General features: G+C 46.4%; 1 long non-coding RNA gene across 2 annotated transcripts; it reads right to left on the bottom strand.

Moving 5' to 3' along the window:
- Nucleotides 1-603: 603 nt before the first annotated feature.
- On the bottom strand, nt 604-8,507 carry LOC311523408. Of its 2 annotated transcripts, none has more exons than XR_014712331.1 (5): nt 7,186-8,507; nt 6,607-6,772; nt 5,118-5,257; nt 3,712-3,770; nt 604-733 (listed from the first exon to the last, which is right to left on the bottom strand). It is a non-coding gene; the product is annotated as an uncharacterized lncRNA (long non-coding RNA). The 2 variants fall into 2 exon arrangements; XR_014712332.1 differs by having other exon boundaries at nt 7,990-8,507.
- Nucleotides 8,508-19,249: the final 10,742 nt, after the last annotated feature.

The following is a 19,249-nucleotide window of genomic DNA, read 5'->3' as shown; positions in this document are numbered from 1 at the left end:
CTGGCTCTGCCACAGGCCCTGCCCCCGCTCCACCCCTTCCCGCCCCCTCCCCTGAGCCTGCCATGCCCTCGCTCGTCCCTCCTCCCCTCCAGAACACCACGAAACAGCTGATCGGTGGGGGAGGGGGAGGCGCTGATCACCGGGGCGGCTGGTGGGTGGAAGGCGCCAGGAGTCGGGGTGTGGAGCGGAGGGGGGGGGGGGCTGCCGCCGTATTACTGCGGCTCTTTGGCCCTAAATTCTGGCTCCTTCTCAGGCTCAGGTTGGCCACCCCTGCTATATAGCCAAAGGCTACATCTACACTTGGAGCTGGGGCGGGGGGCGGAGAGATTCCAGCATGTAGATGAACCCACGCTCGCTCTGTTCCAGCCAAGGAGCTAAAACCAGCCGTGTAGCGGCCCCCAGCGCATACCCATGGGGGCCAGATGGGTTTGTACTTGAGACATCCAGTTTGTGCGGCCACTGTCTGCGCTACTTTTGTCAGCCTGCTGGCGTGAGCAGCGCTCGCATGGGCCCGCCTCTGCGAGCTGGGACTCACGCTCCCAGCTCCAAGTGCAGCCAGACCCTGAGAGTCAAGGCTCCATGAGCTCTGTGACAGGCTGGATGTAAAAGGTCAGAACTTCAGGTAGCTCTGCTTGGAGTCAGTGACCACACGGACTTACACCAGCTGAGGTTCTCTCCCCGGGGACTCTGCACGGCAGGGCGGCTGGATTCTGCAGCACGCTGATGCAGCTGGCTGGAATAGACAGTGACAGCTTCATTTACATTCTAAAAACAGGTGAGATGTTTAATGAAGTAGCTCTAACCTTGGATAATGCAACCCATACAGTGTTCCTTGTGTTATTAAGTGTCATGTTAAATTCAATTTATTTGACTTTGCTCCCTGCTTTCGATATGCCCCAGATTTCTGTATTGATGGTGCAGATCTGTGTGGAAGACATTGTGGGGAGGTTGCCAGATTCAGTAGGTGAGCAGTGGACAGCAGGAGCTAAGGTAATCTAGGAGGGCATTTGCTGGAGGCTTCTACTAAAGTGACCAGCAGTGAAATAGTTAACCTAACAATCTCAGTACTATTATCTATAGGTTTCAGAATGAGCCCCTCACTGAGAGGAGCCGGGCAGATGACACCTCCCAGACCTATTGTTTCAGGATGCCTGCAGATGCAGGGGACAACTTTGCTTTGGTTTATATTCAGTCGTCTTTGCTAAGTTATCTCTACAGCCATGCAGGCTAGAAACATGGGGCCCTATTCTGCCCCCTGTAGGAGACAAAGACCCCCATTGAAGTTAAGGAGAGTTATGCATATCCTGTGACAATTCTGCTGTGGGGGAAAAGGGGAAGATCCACAGCAAATTCCATAGCTGAAGATCACGGACTACATAGGGCCTTGCTCCTGCTGTTGAGATCAAGGGGCACAGACGTGATGTTGCTCTGTTGGCTCTTCCCAAGACTCTTTCTCCCTCTGCTCTGGATGCCAACTGCTGCATCGTTCTTGTCCTATATAGAAATAACCCTGAGCTCCCCCTGCTCCAGGAGGATCACATCAAGTTCATTTTCATCTGGGTCTCACCTTTTCTGAGTGAAGATTTAGACTTGTTTCATGAACCTGGGAATGATCCAGCCCAGTTAGCACTAAACACTTTGTGACATAGAACCAGCGTGCTGGATTGATGGGGAAGTGGAGGATTTTGCTCTTTCTTGCTTGAGTTTCCATGGTATGCTCGTCAGTGTAGGTACAAAGAGAAATACAAGAGGAAGGAACGCAGGAGCAGACTATGCTAAGTATTGGTCCCATCATATACCTTCTTGCTTAATGAAACATTCATAGGTTGTCATTAAGTGTACTCTTGTTCTACTTTATGGGCTACTCACTCAGAAGTTCTTGCTTTTGTAAAGCAGGAGAGAGGGCTGCTGCTAGAAAAACTCTGCACCGGACACCTTAGCAAAGTAAGTCTGCAGTGGTTCAAGCCCAGGAATCTCCCAGCTGAGCCCGTGTTTCTGGCACAATCCTGTTGCTTCCTATCTTGGGTAGAGATGGTGACTGATCCATGGAAGTGTAAGTTCAAGTCTCTTGCTGCACTTACTTCTGTATTAATGCAAATGTGCTTCAGAGAGCTTGATGTTGCACATCGCTGAATGGCTAAAGCCAACTGGATGCCTTCCCTGCACCCTCTGAGCACTGAGCTAGCACTGAACTAGCTGGGAAGCAGAATTTCCATCCTGTGGGGAATTCCAAGATTTCAACATTTGGTTTTGTCCCAAATCAGGAAGAAAAACTGAACTCTGAGAATTTTTTGCAGAGCAAAATTATTCTGGAAATATTAGCTTTTGATTTTACTGAAATATATCATTTTGACTTTATCCCTTTTAAATGAATACAATATAACGTTAAAGTTGAAACAGAACGTTTTGATAATTTCCCATTAAAACTTTGATGAAATCAGTATGTTCCTGCAAAACCTTTTGAGTTCATCAAATCAGCATTTTCCAACAGGAAACTGGTTTGGCAGAAGATTTTTGACCAGCTCAGTGTAAGAGCCTGTTACAAATTAGCAAGGAGCTTCCCTCAGTAGATACCATGAACAATACCCTTCCCTGAACGAAACCCAACCAACTGTAATAACTACCCCACTGAGGTTCCCTAGTGCAGTAGGACTGCATTTCAACAGCCATGAGAGTGGACAGAGGCTTGTGACACTACAATGAAGACTGCCCGAGCAAAGGCAGCCCACAGCCTAGCTAACCACAAGTGGAAAACAGTGGCACAAGCCACTTCTGCTACCTGAGAATCTAATATAAGTCAGGGTTCCGGGAGGAAATCCCTTTGGCAAGAAGCAGGCAAACCCCAGTGGTAGATGGAGCACTCACAAACCCTGTGTCTTTTAGCTACAATTAATGCTGCACAATTCTTAGTGTTATTTTGATCAAGGGTCTTTATGCGTTTGCTGCTGGAATTGTTGTCCTTCTGCCTGGGAAGCCATAAAGGCTCTGTCAGAGAGGCTGCTTTGATTTTCATTGCCTGCCTGGTTCATTACCGACAGGGTAATGACTGGCAGTGGACCAATCAGATCTCCAGTATCACTCTGTCAGGTTCATAATTAATACTACTGCAAACTAAGCTTATTGTGATTTAATTAGTAATGCTGTAATAATGCTACCGCCTGGGCTGCGGGTTACTAATTTATATAAATAGCTACATTAATGTTTTCAAGCACCAAGTATTAATTGTATCAGCCTCAGCACTAGACTCTGGTTGGCTGACGGCAGCTGCAGAACTCGACAACACTTGGTGTATAAAAAAAAAAAAAATGTTTTTTGATTTCCTGCCTGTTTTTAAACAGGCAAGAAACAGCCATGGATGGGGCTGGAGGGCGTTTGCTAATATGGGCCAGGGAGAGGTATTTGAGACTCAAATCCCTTTTTGCTTGGATCTGTCCCCCCCCCCAAACCCCCCAATATATAAATAAATCCAAGCTGTTTGCATCAACAGTTTCAATTTGCCACAATGGGAAGCTGCACACATGAGAGATCCCCATGCAGTCAACTCACATTCTATTTTCAAATCTGGAATTAAAAGGAGAGAAGAAAACTACAGAAGAGGTCCACAGAAGCAGAAGAGGGATTTGCATACATCAGGGCTCTGCACAAGCCAGGACCTAAGCTCTTTCTCTGGGTTTGGATAAACTACAATAGGAAAAATCTCCTTCCCCTCACCAATGAAGTCCAACGTCCCTGTTTGCCTGCGACAAGGATGCAGCTGGGAGTACATACCCCTGTTGGGAAAAATTCGGAGAAAGGCAGTGAGACTGAGCAAAAGACAACTTTAGGGTTGAGACTCAGGGAAATTGGTCCTCCTCACACTGATGTCCACTAGACGGTGGAACAAAGGACAAATTCATAGAAATTAGAGGAGAAAGACCTGTAAGCAAATTAATATGTGAATCCAAATAAGTCTAGAAGGCATCTAAATTGTTGTACTTGCCCTTTCTTCCAGTCCCCCCCAAACACTCCCTTTGACTTAGTGAGACTTTATTTAGACCCACTCTCACTTATTGAACATTCAGCCTGACCAGGTCACACCTGCATTAACTGGAACCTTCTTCCGGCTTCTCTGGTGTGTGTGGGGCAAAGGAGCAGCTGTTTCAATGGGTCCTTTCCCTCTCTAGTTACCATGACACTAAATGGTGCGCGGTGCCAAAAAACTCTGAATGTTCTATTTTCAGACGGGACTGGTTTTTGTCAAGCAGAATTCCACAGGCTATAGGTAGCAACATATCCATTGAGCTCCCTCAGTAGTTAATGACTCAGATCATTTGCACATTAACCAGCAAGCAATGCATGCAACTCCAGTGGAAATAATGTTAACAATACAGCAAAAACTTGCCTTAACCCAACTTAATTGTCTTCTAACAATTGGGTGGGCTTAGCCTACAAATTTATTTTTTTCTAATGGAGGGAAAAGTCTTCTAAGCTGTATGTCAAACCATCAAAATCTCTCTCTCCCCTCCCCCCACTTTTTCTACTTTAAAAGCCCCATGACGCAGCAATCGTCCTTCCACTGGAAGACAGCTGGACACTACTCAGTCTGGACTCCATCAATGTTGTTTCATGCATATGCTGGGTGGGGTGTGTCCAGAGTGTGATGCAGGAACCCCCACCCCCAAGACTGAACACCTGGTATCTCATAATGGCCTGAGAATTTGGAAAGGAGTTAGAGATCAAAACCTAAATCCCTGAATTGTCAAGTGACCAGTGGAGCTAGACCTGGACCAACAAAGCAATACAAACCAAAGGGGCTATATGAGAAATGTCCAGTCTATTTGGGGGGACATTCTATGTCAAACGTGGCACAATTGCACTTACACAAGATGGGCATCTTCTGTACACCATCCTGCTTCCTAGGACGGCAAAGGGAGTCTCATTGAAATGAATTGTTCATAAATGTAGAAAGTGTAAAGGCAAATGTCAAACTGGGACTCCCTTCTGCGGGAGGTTAGACAGCCATGTGCTGTGTCTGAATTTAAAAATGGGTTGGATAATTTTATAACCAGTAATATTTGTATGTATGTAGTAAGGCTAATCAAATCAAATACATTTTGTTTGGGGCATTAGTTGATCACCTGAGGCATCAGGAAGGAACTCATCTGACACGCTGCATTGCACAATTCGCAAGGTACACCATGGAGGGGGTTTCATCTTCCTGGATATTGGATCCACGGTCTATTCCAGAGACTTTCATGGTTTTGTGTTCCTAAGATCCCTAGGAAATGGTAAGGCAACAAGGTCTTTGGCATACATTGTCTGAGCATGGCTTTGAGATTAAGCCACCCAAATCATACAGTGCTCTCCACCAGAATCATGGATGTGTACTATGACTGAAATGAAGGTCCTCACAAATTATCTAAGAAGGCTGTCGGTCCACCTTTCCCATGGCTGTGTAGAGAAGGGAGCAATATAAATCCCTCCCAAATAGGAATTTTAAAGGTATAATCTTCCTGTACTGTTTCCATTATCTATAGAGCAAAAACCCAAAATGAACTGTTTCATCCCATCAACAAGAAAATTAGCTATAAGAATGTGTCTGTGTGTGGGGGCAGGGGAGCTTATACACCATGCAGTGTTTCAGGCTGGAGTGTTTATCATCAAGGATCATTACACTCCACACCCTTTTTTAAAAAGGGACAGTGACTCCATTAAATCTCGAAATTGGCAGGAAAGTAGAATATACAGTAGACAGCTGCTACGTAATCTGAGCCACTGAATTGATCACATTCTGGCTACTCTATTTTATGAAATATGGACTGTGACACATATTACTCTGCTGAATGCATATATCTAGATCTCAGGTTGGATATCTATCCCATTACATATACAGCTGCATAGCTTTATCTCTCTATAATGAGGTCATCTACTCACTGCTAGGCAGCACCTCCCTGTGGTCCATCTGGAGAATTAACTCACCACTGGCCATGCCCCAGCTGGAGATTGTTCAGCCCGTTGCCCCAGGCACTCGTTCTGCAGCTGTTTTCCTGCTAGTCTGGAGCTGCAGTGCCTCTTCTTCATGGCTTAGACTTCTGGCCAAATCACTATTGTCCTCCCCTTCCCGGGTCTTATCGGAGACTCCTTTCCCAAAATCTCAGGCAGTCTCCATATCCACAGTGCTGACTGCAACATTCCCACAGTGGCTAGAAGGGGAACCCAGGCCTGCTCTCTATACCAGGTTCCAAACCAGAGACCCTCAGACCAGCAGTTCAGGTCTATTCCTTTCAGACCTTACTGCTGCTTCCCTGGACTTCTTCCTCACCTACCTTTCTCAGCTCCTACTCCACCATGTACCAGGGAGTGTGACTACAGGCTCACCTGCCTGCAGACCCTTCCTCAACTCCTAGGCTTTATAGAAGCACTGCCCATTCCTGCCCTGGTGCATGGCATTCTCAATCAGTCTCATTGCCCCTTAGCTCCCCACCAGGTGCAGCCTAAGGCTAATTGGCCTCTCTTACCACCTTAACCCCATCTGTTCTGGTGTGGAGTGAATGCCCCATCACACTCTCCCTCTCCATATCCAGAGCTTAAACATGTACCCAGGGCATCTATATACACATCACTTACCAATTTCATTTACACTGTGACTCTTCATTAAGTCTCAAATGCATTCTCTCCCTGTGACGTAGGTCCATGGGATAAATGAAGGGGGGAGGTAGCTCCCTTCGATGGACACCCAGCCAGCCAGTTAGCTGTAAAATCCCTCTTGGATGCTGTTCTCTGCTTCCTTTACCTGTAAAGGGTTAAAAAGTCCCCCAGATTTAAAAAAAAAAAAAAAAAAAGTGGGCATCTGACCAAAAGAGCCAATGGGAAGGCTAGATTTTTTTTTAAAATTGGGAAAGAAGCTGTCCCTTTGTTGTTTGCTGTTCTCTCTGGGCTGAAGAGATGGGGCAGCAGGAATGCTGTGTAATGTGAGGAAATTAGGAATGTTTAGAAAGATGTGATTAGGTTTATTTCTGTTTATTTTTTAAGGCTTGTGGACTCCTCTGTGCTAACCCCAGATGTTTTTGTTTGCTTGTAATCTTTAAACTGAACCCCCAAGAAAGCTATTTTGGGTGCTTAATTTTTGGAATTGCTCTTTTAAAATCTAGCAAAAACCTAAGTTCCAGATGTATTTTCTTTCTTTTTGTTTTTAATAAAATTTACCTTTTTTAAGAATGGAATTGGATTTTTGGTGCCCTAAGAGGTTTGTGCATATGTTGTTTAATTAGTTGGTGGCAACCGCTAATTTTGTTTGTTTTTCTTTCTCAGCTCTTCCCCAGAGGTGGGGTGAAAGGGCTTGAGGGTACCCCACGGGGAGGAATTCCCAAGTGCTCCTTCCTGGGTCCAAGGGGTTTTTTTCCATTTGGGTGGTGGCAGCATTTACCAAGCCAAGGTCAGAGAGAAGCTGTAACCTTGGGAGTGTAATACAAGCCTGGAGTGGCAAGTATTAATTTTTAGAATCCTTGCGGGCCTCCACCTTCTGCACTCAAAGTGCCAGAGTAGGGCTTTAGCCTTGACAGTCCATATCGTTATCTCCACTTTACAGATCCTATAAACTTGAGACACAGCCATGTGTTCCTCACTTCTGGGTGTCCATTTGATTAATGCCAACAACTGTAGGGTTTTATTTAATTCCTTCATTTTTTTGCCACTCACTCCTTGCAGAATTAAGTCCAGCCAGGAGGGCTCATAGAAATGGCTCCCAATGAGCTGGACTCTGATCAGCTCAGTTCAACTGGAATGGAGCTAATGTCTTTCTGAAACCTCACTGCAATCCTAGAAGTGGATTTAGCTTTCCAGTGAGTTACAGAGATGGCTGTGAAATCTACCAGATGGCTGTGAAATCCACCATTAATAGCCCCATCCATCTAGCATGGCCTGAAGAAATCTCACATTGTTGCCACCCACTCATGACTTCCATCGTTATTGTTCCAAAATCCTGGACAAAAGGACAAAGGAAAGACATACTGTAGCCAGAGCTCTCTTGCCATTTGATCTCTGTCATGGTTTGGGATCCCCATAATCCAGTGTCTACAGGTCATCCAGAGTCTTGGTCTGTTGTCCAAGTATACTTTATTGAAGTACACCAAGTATCCGTTACTGAAGTATACTAAATCAGCACTTTGCTGCTCTTCATTGCATAGATTGGAAGGGAAACTGGCATGCTATATGCCAAATATTAAAGTCTCAAGCAATTCCCTTTTAAACATTACCTTCCTGAGTTTGGATCCCAGCCAGATTGTGCTCATTAAACTTATAAATTGCCTTCATCTCCTGGACAAGGTAAAATAGAATTGGTATAAGGAACATTGCATTGTTGATGAAAAAGCACAAGTTAACTTCAACACGGTGGACTTAGCACAAGATATGAGGAATATCTTAATAGATGCAGCAGCTTCTATGGGAGGCCTTGAAGAAACCACTGTTCCTGAAAGCGGCAGTAACATTAAAGGAAAAGGGTCTTTGTTCACTTGTTCTGTGCATCTGAACTGTGCAGCTGTTCTTAACATGCCCATGAACAGTGAGATGTGAATCAGGATCTCTGGCGGTTTATAAAGGGAGGTACTGCAGTGAGATATGACCATATCTTGGAGTCCTTTCCTTTTGAAATATTTATGGCCTCTAATCTCTCTCTGGCTACAATCCCTGCCCAAGCTCTCTTTCAATCCACTGTCCATCCAAGGCTTATTTTATCAGGTTTTCTCTTCTGTGGCTGCAATAATAATTGACTGTTGTAGGACTCAGAGACAAGGCGGGTGAGGTAATATGTTTTACTGGACCAACTTCTGTTGGTGAGAGAGGCAAGCTTTCGAACTACACAAAGCTCTTCTTCAGGACTGGGAAAGGTACTCAGCGTCACAGCTAGATACAAGGGGGAACAGATTGTTTAGCTGTTCCATTTGGATTTAGCTGTGACACTCTGAATACCCTTCCCAGTCCTGAAGAAGAGCTCAGTGTAGCTCGAAAGCTTGCCTCTCTCACCAACAGAAGTTGGTCCAGTAAAACATATTACCTCACCCGCCTTGTGTCTGTAATATCCTGGGATCAATACAGCTACAACAGCACAGGTATAAGTCTCTCCATTCTTAATTGACCCCTTGAACTGAGCTATTCCTTGCACAGAGACAGGGATGGGTTATTTGGGAGCAGTTGGGTTTGCTTTGCTCATGACACTGTTCCTATATTGAATTATCTTCTCTGTCTCTAGTTTCTGTGATTCTGTGTGGCTCTACAGCCTCTTCCCCACGTTTGAAGCTGACCTCTGCCCTTCCCGAAGGGGCTGGAATACTCACAGTTGACACCTCATTGATCTTCATTCCCCTTGCCTTCAAATGTATCTGCCCCATCACTGCAACCACTATCCCTCTCCTCCACATCCACATTCACCTCTTCCTCCTCCTCCTCTGCTTTCTCTACCATGCTTCTCGAGTTTGTACATATATGCCCCTGAAAATGCTCTGTTCATTTGTACAGTGCCTAGGACAATGGTAGTTCTGAGTACTGTCATAGAATCATAGAACTGGAAGGGACCTTGAGAGGTCATCCAGTCCAGTCCCCTGCACTTGTGGCAGGACTAATTATTTAGACCATTCCTGACCAGTGTTTGTCTAACCTGCTCTTAAATATCTCCAGTGATGGAGATTCCACAACCTCCTTAGGCAATTTATTCCAGTGCTTCACCACCCTGATAGTTAGGAAGTTTTTCCTAATGTCCAACCTAAACTGCCCTTGATGAAATTTAAGCCCATTGCTTCTTGTCCTATCCTCAAAGGTTAAGAAGTTCATTTATCAGTGCCATTTTCTTCCTCGTTGCCTTTTGATTCAGAACTCTGCTTCTCCCTTTTCTTTCCTTGCATTGGCCTCTGTACAGAGACTTTTCTAACCTTATGCCTCTCCCTTTCTCTCCTTGTCAGGGTCCAGAAATCCAGAAGGTTTCACAAATGGCCAATAGCTGAACAGAAGACAAGATCTCCATTTTGTGTCTCAGAGAGAGAGACAGAGATAGCAGATGGGGAAAGGGGGATTGACTAGATGACTCTAGCAGGTTTTCCTATTGCTGACATCTTTTGTGTGCCCACCCAACATGCTCCCCATATAGCATGGAAAAGGTGCAATGCACACCAAAGTGAATGGGCTTTCAGGATTCCAGTGACCACAACACAGCGTCCTCCTCAATGTTGTGCCGCCGCACAAAGACAAGGAGTTCCCGTGGAAAAGTGAATCTGATGAATGGCCAAGACAAAGGAGCCTATGCTGTACATTCCCCTCTGCTGGACTCCGTTGAGCTGAGCTTCACCAAAATTGAAGGAAAAAAACAAAGCTTGCACTGACCTTTTACTGTGGGTCTGGGGTGAAAGGGAATCCAAGAAGAGTGCAATGGTGGTGAATGTCTATTGGCCACGTAAGGGGAACAGGTGTACGGTGCTGGGACAAAGATCAGTCTGTGACTGGGAGACTGTTTCAGGCAGTCACCAGAGGAGAAATGAGAGATGCTGCAATAGACACCCAGTAACAGCTGGCTCAAAAGCACAGCCGGTTTATCCAGCTTGTGCACACGCTAAGTAACTCAGTACAGAGGAGAGTACCCCAGCACACCTATTGGGAAAGAGCTTGTGCAGGGAATGTAGTCGGCGAGGGCATTAGCTAGCACAGGACAAAGCCATGGTATGACAACAACAGAGGGCAGCAGGGCTCATTTGGCTCCATATGCCCCTTGCAGCACAACTCAACCTATCTGGATTGCAATGCACAGTAAGAGCATCCACGGACAGGTACTACAGGCTGCAGCATTATCACTTTTCCAGGGAGCAACAGCCTTGACCCTCCCACTCCTATGGCTCTCCACTGGTGCCCTATTGGGGCCACCATTTTAGCAGCCAGGCTAGCCACCCTGTGCCATCTACACCTCTGCTGCTGCAACAATTTCCTCATCCACACAAATGTCTCTCTGTGGGCAAGCGGCATCCCAGTCTCCTTTCCCCACTGGTTGATGGGACCAGCACGGCGTAGAATCATGCGGGTTGCCTGGCCCACTTAAAAGTTCTGCATGCAGCACATTTCCCCCAGCATTGTCTTCTAGATGAAGGAGGACAAGCAAGCCCTACAGTTCAGTGTGCGAGAGAGAAATGGGGAGGGTACAGTGGTCGGAAGAATAAGAGGGTGAGGAAGGGAGAGAGAGAAAAATCATGTACAGCAAAAGAAACACTTTAAAACCAGTAAGTTCCTCTTCATATTGGCACAGCAATGTTTGCAGCATGGCTTAGCATTCCTCATCCTGTTAAATAAATATTGTGACAGTTCTAATCCTAGCGAGCGGGGACGTAACCAGAACTTGGATTTTCACTGAGGGCAAACAGTAATGGGTACACTTTAAGTATTTCAAATAAGCCGCGACTTTAGATCTACAGAGACAGCACTATTTGTTAAATAAATATCAAACTCATCTGGTACCAGGCCAGTTGCTGTGGTTAAGTAAGATATATCTAGCTAATGGATATTTAACTCAATGTTGGGTAAGCAAGCCCTCATAGACTGTAAAATGCTTTTTAATTTAAAAAAAACAAACCCCAACCTCTATACCTTTCGGATAAGGCCTCTTTAGGAATTTTGAATGCTATCAAAGGAGACAGCTCCATCACGGCAAGGGAATTAGGCATCATTTAATTTCTAAAAAGAAAATGACACATGCCGGCTCATAACTAACAGGCTACAGCCAGTTTATGAAATGTTAATTGGAATACCTTGCATTTCCCTCACTCCTTTAATGAATGAATGGTGGTGCCAGTCTCTATTAATGGGCCAGTTAAATTCCAAAGCAACTCCATTTACCTCTTGTATATATTATTAAACCTCATATGTCTGTTACATAATAAATAAACCATCCTTTCATAATCTAAATGAAGGGCTTCCTGGAGGTCCTTATGGAAAGTCATCGCCCGTCTCATGAAAGGTTTGTTACTTTCTGCTTTGCAAAACTGCTGTTTCCCTCAAGCCCCTTACAGTGCATAATAATAATGTTGAAAAAAAAAAAGTACACTAGGGAACAAGCTCTATTAGAGCGAAATGTTTGTCAGCATCTTAAAAGAAACATTTCCAGATGGCTGGACTGCTGTAGAAACATGTAGCTTGATTGCCATGCTCCAAATCTTTCCCACTCTGGTTCCTTTCTCACTGCTGGTACCGCTGGTGCCCCTGGAATAAACCCTCACTGTAGATATTTGGAAGTGCTAGTTAGGAGCAGTCAGAGAGTAACATCTGTGCTGCAACCTCTGCTACTGAGTGGTGTTAAACATTAAAGTTGTGTGTGTGTGAAAGATTGTATGGAGGGGAAAAGGCAGGGCTGGGTGGCTGAAGAGCCTTTCACTTCGAAGTCATTAATTAGGTCCATATAAGTCAATAAGGACAAAGGGACAAATTCAGCTCAGCTGTAAGCAGGCACAACTCCCTTTGCACCTGTTGATTGGCCTGTGGGAAACAGAGTCCTAGCGGGAAGTTGCCCGCATCACAAAAGCCACAAACACTCTGGCTGGCAGCCTAGCTAGTACCCTAAAGAAGTCCAGGACTGATCTGTTCATGGAGGTTGAGCTGCCGTCAGTGCTAGAGACAGCAGCTCCAGGGCAGGACTGAAGGAGGTGCAATACCGTACAATGAGTGAGGGAGGCTTGCATTGTCTCTGCACCTTCTCTTCCTAGAGGCCTTTACTTTCCAGGGCTGCTAATCCAGCACCATTTACTATACCTTGAGTGGGCCCTGCACAAGGGTGCGCCCCACCTGCCCCTACCCCTGGCTTCAGGCTAATTGCACACATAAATGGCAGACTGGACACACAACTGACATTTGCAGGCACCGTTCATTAATTTACGTATGCAGTCATGTTTAGGCAGGCAATTGCACATGCATCCCGCACTCTGGGTGCATACCCAGCATTCGTAACATTACATATACACCCTAATGACCCTGAAAAGCAGGGCCCTCCCAAATCCGTTCAGCTCACTTACGAGCAAACAGCCCACCTTTTATCCACTCACTGACTTATTTATATGCCTCTCAGCACACTTAGGTCTTGTCCCAGTAGGCTACTCAAGACACTTTGCTGAGGCTAATGGCTCAGGTTGCAGATCAGAATGGAAGGTCATTAGCAGTTATGAGAGACCCAGGGCAGAGTACTGAGAATAGCAGAGGGTACTATATGCCAGGACTGAGATGCACGGGCACAGCTGTGATTGGGAAGCTTGCACAGCACCTGTCTTCACAATACATGGTTCAATACTATGGGTCTTTTCACATGAATGAGCTTACAGGATTGATACAAAACCAGAATTTTCTCCCTACCCCACAGAAGTCCCATCATACATGGTACATATTTTTAGGCACCCAGAGCCTTGGAGTTGGCACATCCATGGTGAGCCCATCTCCTGATTCAAGTCCTGAATCATGTCACCTGGCTGCAGGCTGCCCTTTTGAAAAGGCAAAGAAAACCCACCCTCCAAAACAACCCCCTTCCAAGCCTGCTGTTCACTTGGCTAAGTATCTGCCATCCCTTGGCTGTAGATTACAGGTTCAGCAGCATGCTAAACAGCCAACATTATGTTCCTGCCAAGGAACAAGGCTCCCAACTACTGAAAACTCCCAGGGACCCACCAGAGCTGTTGCTAAGCACAAGGGAAACCTGGTTAGTAAAGTCAACCCCATGCTTCTTTGACTGTGCCTCAGATTTTCTGCTCCACCAGTCCCTCTGCTCTTGGACACCACCGTCCGGATACAGAAGGCGCTTTCTAACAGGCATACAGAAGCCAGGTCAAATCTGTCTCCGCAAACAATAGCTTTATTGAAGCTGCTGCTGCTTCCAAAGAGGCAGTTGGAGTGAATCTCTGAGCTGATTTAAACAATTAGGTCAGAGTTGCTCCTTCTACAGATAATAGCTATTTCAAAATCTGCTTCCATGCGGGAAGATCCTGTTGCACCAGTGGGACACAGGTAGCCTGCTTGAATTATCTTTCTGGTTTTCAAACTCAGTATATATTATGCATATTACCTGGTACATTGCTACCAAACGTACCAGGGACATAGGGCAAAATGCACTATCAGTGATGCCCTTCATATAGCCCCAAGTGATGTTCACTTTGAAGTCCTGACCTTCTACCAGAATGTGACAGGACTGCAAAGAACTTTCGTGCACTATGCCACAGCAGCGCGTACAGCATGGACCAGCAACCTAGGATGTCAGTCAAAACAAAGCAAATGCTATTAAAGCAGTGGAATTTAGTGAAGAAATCTGGTAGTGTTTTGGGGTTTGCTTTCTAGTGAATGTTCTGTGTTTCTTTAATCTCAACGGTAGCTGAGGGCTGATGTAACTCGATAACCAAGGGAGGGGGCTTTCCTACTTTATCATTACTGTTCAACAATAACAAAGAAGCACATGACACACTTGTAGGGCAGGAGCCAATGCCATAATAGCCCTCTGTCAGAGAACCTTGTGCAATGAGATCCACCCTCCCTCGGGTGCATCTCTGGAAGCTGAGAAATCTACACCAAGTAACAGAGCCTAACCATCCTGACCCCAGCTAATTAACGCTCATAGGAAGGAAGACTTGATTTTTCTAGAAGAGAATCTTGAAAATTTTCCAGGTGAATGTGACCAGGAGTAGTTTCGACTTGATTCTCATGCAAGCTCAACTGGAAATGATTACAGCCAAATAATGGCATTAGAGTGGAAGGAAATAACTGCACTGATTGCTTGACCTGAAGAACAATAATGGCCCTCGTCTATTACAACTGATTTTCCATAACATTAGTGCTACACAGAAGAGTTCAGATTAGATCCAGTATGCCAGAAGTACGAATGAGAAGCAGCAGCCTCCAGAGGTGAGGTGAGATTTCCAGTCCCTCTACCCAAGAGGAATCCGAATGTAGTTTGGTTCTTTGCAGGAGGCTGAAGTGTTAAGCACACTTCATGTTCACTGGGGAGCTTTTCAGACACATTCCCTGTGCAGATGATAGGTAAGGGTTGGATATGCTGCAGCAGTCATCATGGATCTTTGATATACATCCCTACTGCAGAAAGGAAAATACCAGCTTCAGAGAGGGAAGAGCAAGTGCCTGGCATGCAGAAATTTTAGAGGGTGGGAACTGCTCCCCCCACTATTGCATATTGAATTGGTTGCAATTTTGTCATGGTTTTAGCAGACTTTAAACAGAGAAAAAGCTCTCCACACCATCTGTCACTGATCCCCTGGCCATGGCATTATTCAGCAAAAACACAACTAAAGAAACATAATATACTCTGGATGGAGGGCAGGGAATGACCAGGAAATGCAAGAGAATAAATTCAGAGAGAAAGACCTGGGTTTGTTAATAACTTTCTCTCCAGACCCTTGAGGAGACAACCAATACCCAAACTGTAACATTCTGTGTCTCTGCGACCAGCAGAGAGAGCTGCAAGAACCCTACGCTCCAAACATTTTCCTTCCACTAGTGATGACAGTGCTCTTACCGCCTATCTCCTTCCCAGCCAGAAAGAATGGTTGGCCAGGGCAGTTCCCTTTCATTGCCAGTCACGTTCCCTCTTTCCAGCAAGCAAATTATTGTTATTGCATCTGGTACGATATGCAGCAGTGAAATGAAAAGGTCCAATTTGAATTTGGCAGCTGATTAGAAATCACTCATGAGAAATCACTCATGAGCAACATTGCTCACCCAGCATAGAATATTGTATGAGAGAGGAATAGAAGGGAGCGTTGACCATATATCAGGGGTCCTAGGCAGCCCTGTTTGTTGGCCTATGGGAAGTGAATTGCTGAATGAAGTCCAGTTCACAGGTTTCTACAGCACAAAAACCAGGCTGGTAAGGATTCAAGGACTGAAAGTCCCAGAGAGATCAAACTATCCATTTATCCATAGAAAGGATTCCTCCAGCTCAGTGGTTTTCAACCTATTTACCATTGTGGGCTGCGTACGTAGCTCTCTTTGCGTTATGTAGGCCGCATCCACACAATATATATACTACCTGTATGATCCTGAGGATGTCACATAGACTACAGCTGTGTGCTGATTGGGCTGCAAGTGGGTTGGCAAATTGATGGTCTGTGATGTGTTTTAAAAGCTTACACTGATGATACCTGTAATGTACCTGCTCTGGGATTAAATGTTTGAGTCAGCCTCCAGGACCAGCAAACCAGGACCTTTAACTAGCAAGTAAACTACCTGAAAGTAAAAATTCCTCTATTCATATAGCTGTTTTTTTTGTTTCTTTCCTGTTACATGTGCCTCTGTGTTGAGCTGGACTTGTGTAACCCTTCTGCCCGTCAGAGTTGGCAGCAACAAGGGCCGGGTTCAATATCTAGGGGTTCCATTCCAATAACACAATGCAAACCGGCTCGAGCCCCCACCCAGTGACCTGGGACCAATATATACCACCCCCGCTGGGCGCCTCCAAGAGGCAATACTTCCCCTCTCGCAAGCACATAGTCTGAGTGTAGCAAAAGTCTTTTAATAACAGAGAGAAACAATGTGGCATTATGTTGGGGAAACACCACCAACAGGATTCATAACACAACCCATGAGCAAAAACAACCCCACCCCAGGCAAATTGGGGCATGCCCTTTTCCCTTTGGTTCTTGAGTCCAGCAACCCCAAATCACCCAAAGTCCCAAAAGTCCAATGCCCCAAAAGTCTCTGTCCCTGGTCAGGGCAGCCCCAGAGTTCGAAAGTTTATCGGCGGAGCTTTACCTCCCAATCTGGGTGGAAATGGGACAGGGGTAAGAGGCACCTTACGTGATCTGAAGCTGACCGCCCCATAGCTCCATAGCGGCGCTCCGCTCCGCCAGCCGCCCCACGAACTCCTTCGCTCAGCTGCGCTCCGCTCCGCCAGCCGCCCCACGAACTCCTTCACTCAGCTGCGCTCCGCTCCGCCAGCCGCCCCACGAACTCCTTCACTCAGCTCCACGGCCCACAAGCAGCTCCTGCCATCCACACACTGCTCCGCGTCGAACTGCTTCACCAGCCGTCCCGCAAATTGCTCCACAATATATCTTCAGGCTCCCCCACTACTTAACACAACACTCAGTGATTTCAGCTCTTAGGTGAATTCAGCTTATAGTAGGGGAGCCCCAGTGCTGGTGCACTGTCAGCCCAAAGTGAGCTCAGCAGCCTATAACTAGACTTCTAATGAAATCAAAATTAGCTCTGATATTCCACAGTGGAGAGAGGAGGAAGTGCAATCAGCATGTAAGGCCCTCACCAAGGGGCCCATGCCACCAAGTATTAATACTTGTCCCCAGTCTCTCTCCATTCACACAGTTTTGGAACCCATGACCCTTGCCTAGCGAGTGCTACTTAGTTGATGGTGAATCCCTCCATCATAACAAAAGGCCACGTACAGTTCCAAGCACAGTTCCCATAATCAGGGTAATAGCAATTTATTCTTCCTGCCCCAATAACAGAGACACTGGGGATCCCACAGCAGCCAAAGTGACCATTTGGGCAGCTATGGTCTCATTCTAGGCGTGGTGGGTGTGCCTATGCAAATGAGATCGGCCCCTGAAGTTCTTTTCCACAACTTGCCACACCTCACCACCAGATGTCAGGGTGGAGCTCATCCTGACACTGCTTACATCCTCCCCCCAGCCGAGACTTTGTCGTCCCGACAAATCACACTCCCTTTATACCAACTCATTGGTTTCCTCCAAAGGGCCTCAGGAAGCCCACTTTAGCTTCCACAAGCCTGTGTGCTAAATGTATTGGCTCCTCACTAGTCACCCCAGGTGCATCATAAGTTAACCGTTTCACTGGTCTTATCACCCTGTCTCGTCTATTGAGAATCTCTGTTGCCGAAGTAAGGGGAACATCCTCTTGAGTGACGGATGGAGAGGCTTCCCTGGAGGGTCCCTCGGCTACTGGCGTAGGCCCCTGCACTCCTAGTTCTAACGCTGGAGGGTCCAAGGCGCCCAGGACATCCTCTACCTGTCTGTCCCCATTGTCCAATAACCTGTGTTTGTCATCACAGGGGGGTCTCATCAGCAGCACCGGGGTATCAGAAAGGGGCCTAAATAGTTCCGCCAATGGGTTTAGGGCGGAAAAGGGAGAACTCTCGTTTGGTTCAGCTGATCGAGACTGAAATCTTGTCTCCATCCCAGGATACACCAGGGTTGTGTCTTCCTCCTCAGACTCACTCTCAGATGTGCAGAATAGGGGTAAGTTAGCTGCAGGGGGCCCACTGTCTGTGTTGGATGGCGGCTTTGGTCTAGCACCTCTGTTCTGCCTGGCGGCCCTGCCGTGGCCCATCTCACAAGGGGTGCTTACCAATTCCCCCACAGGGAGCAAAAGGTTTCTATGCACCGTCTTTATTTGCCCTGGACCGTCTTCAGGTTTGATCTTGTAGACCGGCAGATCTCCCAGCTTTTCCATCACCAGGTAAGGTATTGCCTTCCATCTGTCAGCTATCTTGTGTTTGCCAGCAATACCCAAATTTCGCAGCAGGACTCTGTCCCCCGGCTGGAGCTCCTGCGAACGCACTCTAGCATCATATCGATGTTTGTTGCGGTCTGCGTTCTTCCGAGCCGCAGCGGTAGCTAAGCGATAAGCATCCCGCAGCTTTTCTCTTAGTCGGGATACATATTGCTGATGAGTTTCATAGCTATCTCCATCCTCTGATACACCAAAGCACAAGTCTATGGGTAATCTTGGTTCTCGCCCAAACATCAAGAGATATGGGGTGACTCCCGTAGCATCGTTCTTTGTGGCATTGTAGGCATGCACCAGAAATGCGACATGCTGGCTCCAGGTTGCCTTCTGCTCTGGTCGCAAAGTTCCCAACATATCTAATAGGGTTCGATTGAACCTCTCTGGCTGAGGATCACCTTGGGGGTGATAAGGCGTTGTCCTAGACTTTTTAATTCCTGCTATCTTCAGCACCTCCTTCAGAAGGTGACTCTCAAAATCCCGCCCCTGATCAGAGTGTATCCGAGCCGGGAATCCATAGACTGAGAAATATTTGTCCCACAATACTCGAGCAACGGTGGTGGCCCTCTGATCACGTGTGGGATATGCTTGTGCATACCGTGTAAAATGGTCAGTCACTACTAGAATGTTTCCAACATTCCTCTTGTCTACCTCTACAGACAAGAAATCAATGCATACCAACTCCAAAGGTTTGTTGCTGGTGATGTTCTTGAGATATGCAGCCCTCGTGGGCAGAGTTTTCCTTTGAACACATCGAGCGCAAGTCTCA

This window comes from Lepidochelys olivacea (genome assembly GCF_965140295.1).
Source record: "Lepidochelys olivacea isolate rLepOli2 genome assembly, chromosome: 7".
NCBI lineage: Eukaryota > Metazoa > Chordata > Testudines > Cheloniidae > Lepidochelys > Lepidochelys olivacea.
Note: the sequence above shows the minus strand (reverse complement) of the source record. Positions and strands in the feature narration are given on the sequence as shown.